The following is a 12,617-nucleotide window of genomic DNA, read 5'->3' as shown; positions in this document are numbered from 1 at the left end:
GTGAAAACAGGGTTCAGGTTGCAAAATACCAAAGTTACCCTTTAAACTTGAAATCAGTTTTTATGCCAAATAAAACCGATTAAATGTGTGTATTTCAGTGTAAAGCAGTGCTTCAAGAGCAACAGGAGGAGGTAAGGTAGTTAAAAAAAATAAATAAATAAATAAAAAAATCCAATATTAATCAGGTATTTGCCATGATGTAGCTAATCCATTTAAAGTACATTTTTTTTTATCAGTGACATTATAAAATCTGTGTTTCTGTTATTACTGTAGTCAGGCCTATATTCACATTGTCATGGCACGTTGCCATTTAGTTTTTATTGCTACAGCAGTCCCTGTCCTCAGGATACCTCGCATAAAAACCATCCCAATCAGCCAATGAGCTCCATGCAGTGAGTTATACATACTGGTTTGGTAGGTATTGGGATCTGAATCAGGATATGAAGAAGAAAAGTTAATTCAGTGTCACTTTTCCGCCACATTTAACCCAGTTTAAACCCCAAACCATGCTCACGATGCATTTATCTAACTTTAAGAGAACATCAGTCCTGTTTTTTATAAGCGTGATATTGTGACTCATATTCTACGCTTCATTTTTACAGAGAAGTCACCTGTGATTTCTATTTACGTTGACAAGTTTATGCCTCTTTCTGTTTCTTAGAAATTCAAATCCAAAATTCCTAAAAAAAAAAAAAGCGCTATCAAAAGCAGCCCGTACAACTATAGCATAACAAGTGGATCATTCAATATTTTCTGTTAAGTCCTTTTAAGATTCTCCCAGCTCTGTGAAATGTCTTACATGAAAGACTATGACGCAGCGGGGGGTCCGTTTTCCTGATGGCAGGGAGTGTTTAAAGAGGGAGAGGTCACTGGCAGTGCAGCGCCAGCCTTTCCTTCTTAATGACGCCTCAAAGTGAGAGCCCATCATTCCCCCTAATTATTGTTGATTGCATTCATTATGTCATGTCCTGATATCTTGGAGGCGCTGTTGGTGGTTCGGGCTAAATGGCAGCTACGAGTTAGCTTGTTTCTCAAAGCTAATTGGACGTCAGTTTGGAGAGGCAAACAGAGAAAGAAGAAAGTGTCTCTCATCAGCAGACTGTCCATTGTCAAATGCATTTTTTATGAGCTGGCAGACCCCTTGCGGAGCAGACTGAGGCCCAGGGTTGTGATGCTTGCAAGATGTCAAGCACCTCGTCTCGGAGATCCCCCAAGCTCTATTTTAATGAAATTAACAAGCCTTTGCTAAAGAGTCTTATTAAAAAAATCTGCTGCATTGACATCTGACACAGCAGTGGACTATATTCCTTAAATAAAGTTTATAAGGAGCAGGAAGAAGTGCATGGTGAGCTTAATGGAAATTAAAAAGAGAAACAGACGTCTTCATTATCGCGGCATCCGTCGAAGAGTCGGTTATGCTATGGACTATCTCCATTTATTACTCTTAAACTGTATTAAAGAATAAAACAGCCAGTAAATTTATCTAAAGGTACCAAAGGGAAATATTTTGTCTGCGGGTTACATTTCCCCCCCTGAAAAGAGAAACAGGAAAGATTAGAAAAGCACTCTGGGAGCAATTCTAAATCTCACAGATCAGCAGTGAAGGGACAGCCAAGCTGGCAACAGAGATATGGAGGCACAATGGTGAATCACTCCCACGCGTCCCGCAACAATGCAAGACAGGGCCGGTGACTCAGAAGTACTGATTCACCTATATGAGCTCCCACACTCCACCACCGTCCTTTTAACCATTTTCAATATGGAGGAGAGACCTGAGACAACTTTGGTTTCAGTGTCATTAATCAAAAACCTCTTGGAGCTACTTGGATTTTACTTGGACAATTTTTGTGTAAGTAACTTGTTTCTGTTTTTTACTTGTTGCCAGTCAACAACACTTTTATGACCAATGCTCAATATTGATTGAAACTATATTTGTTTTGGTTTATTTTGCTTTTGATAGGCAGACATCCATTATCTATTAAGTAACTGGTTAATTTTTAAGTAAAAAGACATAAAACAACGTGAAATTCAAGAAGCCTTTTCTTTAAATATGGCGCTCCATTGACTCAGTGAGCCTTAGCACCACATTCCAAAGTACTATCCATTTATAGGTGGTGATATTTTAATGTTATATCATGTAAATGTTTTGTCTTTTATTGTATTTTGTGTTGGCTTTGCTGACAGACAACCGGCTAGCCATGTTAACATGCTGAATGTCAATGTCCTCAAACTAGATGATAATAAAGTCCCAATGTCCTCAAACGAGACGATAATAAAGTCCCAATGTCTTCAAACTAGATGATAATAAAGTCCCAACATCCTCAAACTAGACGATAATAAAGTCCCAATGTCCTCAAACAAGATGATAATAAAATCCCAACATCCTCAAACTAGATGATAATAAAGTCCCAATGTCCTCAAACGAGACGATAATAAAGTCCCAATGTCCTAAAACTAGACGATAATAAAGTCCCAGTGTCCTCAAACTAGACAATATTAAAGTCCCAATGTCCTCAAACGAGACGATAATAAAGTCCTAATGTCCCCAAAGCGGACAACAGTAACATTTACAAGTGTCTACCATAAAATGTGATCAGGTTTTGGACCTTGTCCACTTTTGTGTCGGGATCAGCTTCAGACTGACTTGGCAGAGATGGCCGCCATCTTGTTTTTACATGGATTAGTGTATTGTGCTCTTACTACCACTAGATGGCACAAAAAGTGTCCACGAACGAGGACAACAGGTCTAAGTTAAAAAGAATTAAGTGTAAGGTCAAGTAAACTTAAATGTGATGTCCTCATACGAGGACACAGGGTCTCAGGAGGATATGAGACACCATATTATACTTCTGGAGGAAAACAGTAGTCATCACAGACTGTGTATAATGACTTTCATGGTTCTGTCTTGTCTCTTATTGGCACAATTTGAATGTATTTAGAGGGTTAGGTTAGCTTAGCTTTATCATAAAGACTGTAGACAGGGGGAACCAGCCTGTTCATAATGTGTCATCTTACTATTTTGTTTTTTTACATGGATTAAACAAATGACAAACATCATGTTGCTGCGTTCTGCCAGCGGGAGCTACTGTCTCTGGCTGGCCTCCAAATCTAGTAAAAATCACAGAAAGAGAATCACTGTAAGAATTTACTGCTGAGGGTTATATCTAGGAATATTAAACGTCTGAGTACTCAATTACACCTCGCTACTGTTCCTAATGTCCCGTTTAAATGTGTGTGATATTAGCTGAGCCCACAGACAGTGAGCTCACTTTCTTAAGGTGAAGCAGAGAAATTCCTCCCCATTTTTCTGCTCCGGTTTCCCCCCTCATCAGCTTACTTCTCCAATGAAATCTCCTCTCTGTCCCCTTAATGCAGCTTTTTGCTTGTGTCTGCACGTAAAAGAGCTCAGGGCTCTTCTCTGCATTACTGAGATTGAAGAGAGAGTGAGAGCATAAGAGAGAGAAAGAGAGACGGGGAGAAGTGATCCATTTCTTAGCCGCTTCTCTATCAGCAAACCCACACAAGCACTTCTCGTGTGTGTATGCACTTTCCCACTTACTGAGCACGCTGCTCTAAATTGCATGATAAATGCATGAAAACAGATTTTGCATGTCCTATAGGCGATATATGAAGGATGCATGCAGCTTGCAAAGCTATGATAATTTGACGTAGGAGAACATTAGGAATGTCAAACACGCAAAATAACGTGACATACAGGAGGCCTTTCCCTTTACACCAGTGCTCCATTGACTCAGTTTCAAAGCACTATCCATTGAGAGGCGGTGATATTTGAATGTTTTTTGATCTTGACTTTTATTTTATTTTCTGTCGGATTTGCTGACAGATAGTAGGCTAGCTACGTTAACATGCAGAAACAGCGCACACTGCCCTGCCACTGGTCTCCGCTGGTTAGCTAACATTAGCCTTGACTACTCTGCAATGTGCGTAACCTGGGTCCGTTGGGAGCTAGCTAGCGGTGCTGCTCATTCGCAATTACCGCTGTTAATCAAATGTGGTGACCTTCCCCCGGTCTCCCCCGAGCAGCCAAGTTGAAGTAGCGGCTTCAGGGTCAGGATGGCGTTACTAGCGATTATCGCTTAATGAGTGGCGCTGCTAGCTAGCTCCGGTGCATTGCAAATAACTGAAGATAAACACGACATTTTTACTCTACTCTACAACTAGTTAAAATATTCTCTTAACAGTTAATAATTGACGTCCCTATAAAGCATACAGTACTAAAGCAAAGAAATACATCTTAGCGGCTAAGCTGTAGCCACACTTAGCTAAATGATACAGCTTAGTTTCGATGGCGATATTTTGACTTTTTGGAAATGTTTTGCTCATTTGCTTTCTTGCCAAGAGTAAGGTGCAAATATTTATACCACACTGATATCTAAGGAAAATTAACTTAGCTTAGCATATAGAGTAGAAGCAGGGGGAAACAGCTAGCTTGACTCTGTCCAAAGTAAAACTCAATAATTAGCATGTCATATCTTATTTGTTTAACTTGTAGCCTACACATACAGAAATGGACTATTGAACTATTTCTCGGCCCAGACTTCCTCTTCTTCGTATGGGCCGGCCATTTTGGTTAATCTCTATAAAGAGATATCTGCAACGGCAAACAGTCTGTGTGGAGAGGTGGAACACATTCGGCAATCATCTGATGACAATTTAGTGTTAGCTTAGCTTTTTTTTTTCTTTTTTTAAAGGTATCTGCATTCAATGCCGCTCAAACTTGAATGGTCATTACTCATCGTTCTACTAAGCCTGAGCCTCTCTGATATTAAAGGCCTGTTCCATTGCCAAATTGAATTGAACTGAATTGAATTGAATTTAATTCAATTTAATTTAATAATAATAATAATAATAATAATGCTGTTTATCCTACTGTGCTATTCCATAAAGAAATGTAACATAGCTGAGTAGATGTTCTTCTATTGGCTTTATATTTGTTGTACTGAGGACCATATTATCTTTCCATTGTTGGAGATCCTTGATTTGTAATTAGAGCAGCCCAGATTATTATAGTATGAATTCTACCTATGTTATGTAACTTTATAACAGTAAATTTTGCCTCTTTCTATGCACCAGGAGTAAAAATCAGTCATCCTCAACATTTGCTGTGTTGTGGTTTCAGAGTGATGAAGACAGCTGGAGAACAATTAGATACAAAACAAGCTGTAGGCGCTACAGGATCTGTTCTTTTTTTTTCTTGGCAACTATCATGTTCTTTCCAAATGATGTACAGATTTTTAGGCGGCTTGAAAAATAGTGCACCTAAACGTAGCATGCCCCCACATCCCCCCATGTTTGATCTGAGCCCCCAGTGTTTCTGGCTCCACCCCTGCATAAACCTCCCAAACAAAGAGCCACATAATGACTGTAAATCCGATGGACTATATGCTGTGTGTTGTGGTGAAGAGGTACAGCAGCTTTTCCTAAAATATAATGTTCCAAAACTCAAACCTGTGTGAGTCACTCCCAGCAGCAGAACATTGGCTGAGTTGTCTGCTCAGAGTTTCACTGCATTTCTAAACTTGATGGCTCTTCCCACGGGTGGCAAGAGATAGCGCGGTCATACCTCAGGCTCTTTTCAAACACACATGCACCACACACAACACAGAGAGATCCCCGGAGCATGCATACAAACAAATATGCATGCTGCATTCCAAAACATCAATGACACCTGAGCAATGAGGAAACCGCTGCCAAAATTGAGAGATGCTTCGAAGACTGTCCGGTGCGAAGAAAAGCGAGAAGACAAACGCGGCACACTGTTCCAGCGCTCACACAGTATCTCACTGTGTTATATATACTTTGCCACCGGACTGTGTGATACTCAGTGAGGGGGCCAATTTGAGGAAGATGGGTACTGACGATGGCACTTGTCGCCACATGGCACCTGTCAGTGTCTGTGCTGACATGTGGGACTGAGACGCACCTCCTTCCAGCCGAGCCCTCGGATAGAGAGAGAGATATATGGCAGGTAGCCTTTAAAAGTCTGCCACTTGGCAACAGCGCATCATTAACAGGCCCCGCTGAAGGCCCGAGCTTGGCCCACGTCCAGGGAAAGAGAGGGAGGAGTTCAGCAGTCTCCTCTCCGCCTCCCCTCCCTGCCTCCATATATCCTCCTCTATCTTTAGAGCACTATGCAAAGTCAGCACTCTTCAACCATCTACCTTTAACACATCAAATGCATGCCCGCCAGCCCCTTTTTCTAACCGAGTTAAAAAAAAAAGAACAACAGTAGAAGCGGAGAGAGGGTGTCAGAGTGTAACCATTAGGATAGCCACCTAGTGGGTGATGCTGCTGCTCTCATTTGTCCCCATTCTCTCCCCCGTTATCTCTCCAATTGCTCTGAAACAAACCAAAAACTCCAGCGCAGCTCCCCATCTTCAGTTTAGATCAAGTGGCTTCTCCCTAATACAATCCAATTTACTGTAAAATACCAATTACTGGTATAAAGAAGAAAAAAAGGGCAATCCATTTAAAGTGAAAGTTGCGTTATTAGAGCAGTAAAGTGGTGTCTTTATGAGAATGCAGGCTTAGCAGAACTTAACAAGCGAGGCGGCTAAGCGAAGGACATGAAAGAGGCCTAACTCAAGGAGTTGCACGAGTGGGCACAAATCACTTATCATAATTATCACTGCTCCCTCCCCACCCCGGGCCCTGATTCACCAGGAAAGGAGAAAAAAAAAAAAAAAAACAGGAGCAGTTGCGATCCTATGCCACATTGAAATGCCACGTTCGTGAGATAGTTAATTAAGACGAGTCGGTGGCAAAAACAAAGAGTGAACTGAATGGAAAGAAACTTGTTACCTTGGTAAATTGCAGCCAGGATGGAGGAATGAACCCAGACAGAAATGTAACGTATGACATATATGCACCTATATCAAGAGTTGTTGATACCATATACAAGACAATATATTATTATCACGTACATCCTCTAGATATATTAAGATATATGTTTATAACATACATGGAATACCCATAGTAAAATGTATACAAATATCTAATAAATTTTATCTGATGAATGGAATTACATGTTGCTACCATATATGATGAGAATATATTTAATTTATATGCACAAATTTATGAAAACAACATATATCCAAAAATTATGTATGCTTATATATGTTTTTCTTATTAGTTTTTGACATATTTGTGTATCTTTAATATCTACCTAATATATAATATCAACATATATTGACGGGCTTTGAATGGATCTATATGTGCATAACATATTTATCTACAGTATATGTATATATTAAAAATGTACATATATAAAAAGTCTAGATGATGAACTTTTAAAATCTATGTTGAGACCATACATGTATTTAATTTATATACGTAATGTATGAAAAAAACATATATCCAAGATGCTGTATGTTTGTATATTTCTTGACAAATGTGTATCTGTAATGTTTACATAATATCTACATATATAGTTGAGCTTTGGATAGATATATATATCTATGGTATAAGTATATATTATATATGTACATATATTAAAAAATGTCTGTGATGAATTTTAATTTATATATGCAAGCTTATGAAAACAACATATATCCAAAAATTATGTATGTTTATATATGTTTTTCTTATTAGTTTTTGACATATATGTCTACCTTTAATATCTACATATTTAACATTAACATATATTGATGGGCTTTGGGACAGAGACATATGTGCATAACATCTATATTTACATAAGCATGTATTATATATGTACATATATTGTAAGATACCATAAGATGATATTTATATAAACACAATTCTGTCAATCAATCTAAAACATACATGCCTATCTATTGTATTTACATATATCATATGAATATGAACACATACATTCTATATTTATAAATAAAACAATTTCTAATAGGTTTCATATATAGTTTGCACATATAACTATGTCTTTTTATGTCTTATGTAAACATATGTCATACATCAAAGTTCAATATAGCGTGTATATATATATATATATATATATATATATATATATATATATATTCCATACATAAAATTCAATATATGTACATCTGGCACTTCTGTAGTAGTTTTTACATATATCTACATAAATGTGTTGAACTTTTATCCACATATATTTCATACACATATTTCATACATGAAAATTTATGTATTGACATTTAATATTTGTATATTTCATATATAGAATAGTGCATTGTACATATTCTACATATATGTTTTCACTTATTATGTACATATATTTCATATATTGACATCTAATATACACCAATCAGCCAAAACATTAGAACCACTGACAGGTGAAGTGAATAACATCGATCATTTCATTACAATGCAATGTTCTGCTGGGAAACCTTTGGTCCTCATGTGGATGCTCCTTTACACACTCCACCCACCTAAACGTTGCTGTACACCAAGTACCCCTGCTCAGTGCAAAAGTACCCCCGACGACAGTAGCCCCCAAGCGTGGCAATGCGTCATGCGTCAGAGGCCCGATCATAGATCGGACTTGGCTCTGACCTATCGAGGCCTGGACAAAGGACCTCTGGGGGTGTCCTGCACTAAGGCGTTGTTGACAGATCCTTTGAGTCCTGTGGATTGTGAGGTAAGGTACCGGCATGCCCAATGGATTTTCAATCGAATTGGGATCTGGGGAATTTGGAGGCCAGGTTGACGCCTTGAGCTCTTAGTCTCGTCCGCCAAGCCATTCCTGAACAGTTTTTGTGGTGTGGCATGGTGCATCGTCCTGCCTGGGGGGGCACTGCCATCAGGGAGTGCAGTTGCCAATAGGGGTGTATATTTGGTCTGTCATGATGTTTTAGTGGGTGTAGCATGTCAGATGGCATCCACATGAATTCCAGGACCCAAGGTTCCTCAGAAGAGCACTGCATTGTAACAAAATGATCAGTGTTCTTCACATCAACATGTTTATTTCATCTATAGAAATGTACATTGCACATATGACATTTCTATTTACATAATTTGTACATAAATCTACATATATGTTTTTACTTCTTATGTACATAAATTGACATTTAATATATATACATATATTATATTTCTGTATGGGTAAAGGATGATTGAAAGAGTGGGGGAAGGTGTTTGTGGTGGAGGGCCATCTGATGAACCATGCCCTTTACCCCACAAATTTATGGCACCTTCAGACGAGCACCGGGGGGAAAAGATGTGCTGGATTTGATGTGTTTTATGAGCCTTGCAGGCCGCCCAGTCAGTAGCCATTACAGGAATGTTAGAGAGTAATCCATGAAGTCGACACCTCCCATAAATGATCTCCTGACACCAGCTAGTTGCTCCTCAGCCATGCTTGCGACATGCTAGCAAACCTCATTAATTTCAGCCTCAGTTTGTGAATATATGTGAGCAGTGTACCATCATCTTTTCATGCCTTTTTCTCATTGTGTGTCCATTTCTTCACAACATGGCAAGCGCGCTGCGACCGGCCTGACGGCGAGCCATCGTTTGGCCACCAGGGAAATCGACGGCTGCAGTGGTCATCTGAAATGTTCAATCTGCTTTTTCATTCTTCAGGCTGCTCCATCAGCACCTCTCGTACGCAGGCGGCATTGTAGTTCAGAGCGTGTGTGTTGTTTCTCCAGGGACGATTTTACCCTCCGGTTATGATAGAGGCCGACCTCAAAGACAAGCTATGCATATGAGTTGTTAGAAGAGGGAGCAACAGTGGCTGCCACGGCGAGAGAGGCGTCACAGGTTATTCTGGCAGAGAGGACGTTTTTAATACTAGATGAGGTGGAATTTGCATGAGTGCATACAGGATTTTGTACCCAGGAAAACATGTTTCATTATTTCTGAGAATAATTCTAACAATGCATGGATGGCCAGATTGGACATTAAAAAGAGAAACTGTGTACTCCATCGCTCGAAGCATCACTGCAGGTTAAGTTACTCGACTCCATCGTCATGCTTAAAGAAGCACCAATTTAGTCAGAACTGGATTAGGAAAGTTGGGAACTATTCAGTCCATCTGTGTCGGGTCCTGAACATTAATCATTGAAACTCAGAATGTGGTAAGAGTGAGCAAATATTTTGCCACCGTGTACACCCTGCTTTCTCCATGTACTGAGTGTTCTCCTGTGAGAGCTCCTGGCTGACAGAGAAAATTAAAGCTGCACCGATCTATTTACTTTTACATTAACAATGGATCAAATTACTATGTTTAATGTTAAGGATGTTTGTGAAGGTGTTTTAGCCTTTTTTAGCTCACTGTTTTGGTTGAAGGTGGATTTATACTTGTGCATCAGCTCTATGCAGAGCCTATGCTATAGCCTACACCGTTGTGAGCATTTATACTTGTGCAGTGGCGTGTCACTCTGCAGTTACACCTCCAAAACACTAGTCGATGGCAGAGTTTCTGTGAAGTACCGTAAAGTTTAGTTGATTCAAAACACACATTAAACACACAGTAAACATGGCTTAATAGAGACTATTTCAAACACAAGTACACAAATCAGCTTCACTATAACTCGCAGCATTCACAGACAAACACTTGTCTTTATCTGGACACATTTTCCCCACAAATACAACATGCTAATGTTTTTAGCACAAATCTATGGCATTTTACATTGTATAGATTAGCCTAGCGGCTAGCGGACTTTTCCTCTGCTCATATGAAGCCAGGGACAACAGCAACATTTAACAAAGGTAAGGGCACACAATTTGGCTTCATTACAACTCACAAGGTTCACTGACAAAACAACTGTCTTATACTAAACACGTTTTCCAAAGAAATACAACATGCTAACTAGGGTTGGGATCCGGATCCGGTTCTTTTTTGGAACCGGTTCCATCACATTTGGAGTAATGGTTCCTGCAAACGGTTCCTAGATTGTAAAAAACAAACAAACAAACAAAAAAAAACGTCACATGCATTTTCGTTAGAGTGCAGCACGGGCCGCATATTTCTGACCCGACCGAGCCCGACATTATTTAATGACTAAAGCACTGAGTTTGTGTCACACAGTTGTTATGGTTACAGGCTATTTAACAAACCAGGCGTGCGCCATGGGTGCTCAGCGGAGAGGGAGACCTCCGTGTTTGAGACGGGAGTGGGCGGCCGTAGGTCCCCCCAGTGAGGGGAGAGGGAGAAATATAAGAAAATAAGATAAAATAGGAAAAACCTGTCTCCCTCTTTTATTTTATTTTCAGCGTTTAATCAAGGCGGAGGCGGGCAGCTGGAGGTCTGATGCTTCCAGCGAGGGGAGAGGTAGAAACAAACAGCCAATGTGTGTGTGTGTGTGTGTGTGTGTTCTGTTCAGGTGTTGTCACGTAAATAACAGTGCCCAAGCATGAGTGCATATAAGTATTTTTTATTACATTGCTGTGGTTAATTTGAGGTAATAGTGTTACTGTAGAAATCAGAGAATCACTTTTTGTTGTTATATATTCTCAGGGAGATGATACAAGCTCTAAATCTGAAATACACACCACACACAAATGTGTATTTTCATCTAATTGTACTGTGCAACAGTTAGAATAAAGTTTTTGTATTTGTATGATTGCATTTGTGTTTATTATATACTTGTTTAAGTATAGCAAGTATAATGAATATAATGTAGGAATCGGTAAGAGGAATCGGACCGTTAAGAAGGAACTGGTAAGGAATCAGAATCGTTAAAATCCTAACGAGTCCATACCCTAATGCTAACATTATTAGCACAAGCCTATGGCATTTTACATTGTATAAATTAGCCTAGCCTCAAGTTAAGATTTCCTCTGCTCATATGAAGCCAGGATAAATCACACACAAGACTTAAAATGCTATTTTTTGTGGAGGCTTTATTGTCTTCACAATTTATTGTTTCTTATCTGTGAAATTAAAGTAAATCAAAGCTTTGTTTCCACTGAGGGAAATGGTTTCAGCTTACAGAAATAGACAGGAGGTCTGCGTCGCCGCATTTCTGGGGAGGTGCACGTCAGGCTATGCCGTAGGTTACGGTGTAGGCTCTGAATTGATGCAGAGCCACATATTTTCTCAAAGAGTTGGTGAAGACCAAAAAGGAGCAATAAGGAGAGTCCATATTGGACATATACTCGTCATGGCTATAAATGACTCTGGATAAATGCAGAGAATCATTATATATTCTAAAGAGTCCACGTGTCTTCTTATCTTTATAACAGTTGGGTGTTCTCGGTCAACATTTATTGAGTCAGCTTGTGTGCAGAAAACAGCAAAGGTAAAAAGACAGCAGACGAAGTTGCCTGTACATCCTGTGCCTCAGCCATCCCCAAATAGAACAGGCAGGTATACACGGTGCTGAAGGGGAAGTCTGGTATACGTCTTTACTGCAGCCCAGTCCCTCTTGACATGAGCCTTGAAACTTCACTTTACATTACTTCTCTTTTTCACTCAAAAACACAACTTCCCTCCTCTTGTCTATGCAGCACCTGTGGTGGACCCAACGGGAAATCCTAACCAGCACAAAGCTGTATTTTCCTCTGGTCATGTGCCTCTACTTTAACATTATTCTCTGTAGATCTTTTGTTAAGTTCACATAATTTATTTGCCATAAATAAGCAACAGAACAGCTGAAGCAGCAACATAACTTTGTCCCCATTGTCTGTAGTGATGATGCAGCAAAGAGAGAGGAACA

Source organism: Epinephelus fuscoguttatus, linkage group LG23 (genome assembly GCF_011397635.1).
Source record: "Epinephelus fuscoguttatus linkage group LG23, E.fuscoguttatus.final_Chr_v1".
Classification (NCBI taxonomy): Eukaryota; Metazoa; Chordata; class Actinopteri; order Perciformes; family Serranidae; genus Epinephelus; species Epinephelus fuscoguttatus.
This window is presented reverse-complemented; position numbering follows the sequence as displayed.